The sequence below is a fragment of the Atta colombica genome, unplaced genomic scaffold, assembly GCF_001594045.1.
Source record: "Atta colombica isolate Treedump-2 unplaced genomic scaffold, Acol1.0 scaffold12, whole genome shotgun sequence".
NCBI classification, from domain to species: domain Eukaryota; kingdom Metazoa; phylum Arthropoda; class Insecta; order Hymenoptera; family Formicidae; genus Atta; species Atta colombica.
Window position 1 is genome coordinate 2,694,788 of NW_017259206.1, and position 953 is coordinate 2,695,740.

Sequence of the window (953 nt, forward strand, 5' to 3'; positions counted from 1 at the left end):
AACTTACCGCTAAAGCCATCTATAGGAAAACGACGGAAGCAAAGTTGTACACCTAATATGTCATAGAATAAAGAATTACTGATAACAATAATTTAGAAAAAAAGTGTACCATCCAATCAACATTCAAATTATCCATTTAGTCATTGATATTGTTTTGGCGTACCGAGTGCTTGTAATGTGTCATCTATTATGAAATGTTCATGAAAGCACATTTTCAATTAAAAAAATTATATTGATCGATTATGCGATATAAAAAAAATTCTTACAATTTTATATTTGAGTAAAAATTGCAATTTGTATTGGAAATATGATAGATAAGAAATTATTGAATCTTGATTTTTGAAATATAATACTTAAAAAAGTTATATTAATATTTTAAAAAGTTATATTAAAAGCTAAAATTTAGAGAAAAGTAATATAAATACTTGTCACGTCTTGGGTAGCGACCATGTAACTTTTTCGCTAGAGCGGAAACGTGAAAATTGAAAATTTTTATGTATATATATATTATTATATATATACATAAAAAAAAATATATTATTATATATATTATATTTTATGTATACATATACACACATACATACAAAGAATTTTCACTTTTCATGTTTCTACTCTAGGGAAAAAATTACATGATTATTATCCTGGATTTGTAAGTCGTGGAGACGAGAAGTGAAGTGGTGTTCCTTTTGGTAGAATGAATCTATTGGAGAGGGAATACGGGAATCAGGGCTGAGCGGAAAACCGAGATTTCCTGGGGAAATTGTCTCATGCAAACATATGCATTGTTAACCAAGAAATTATGTATAAAATGATTACTTTTATATAATAATTTATTAATAGATATACATTAAAGTTAACTGCGTTTACTCTCAATTGCCCTCATTTTTCCTCAGAATTAAAACAAATCCGAGAGCCAAAGATTAAATTAAATATTTGTATCAAATTTGTAAAAT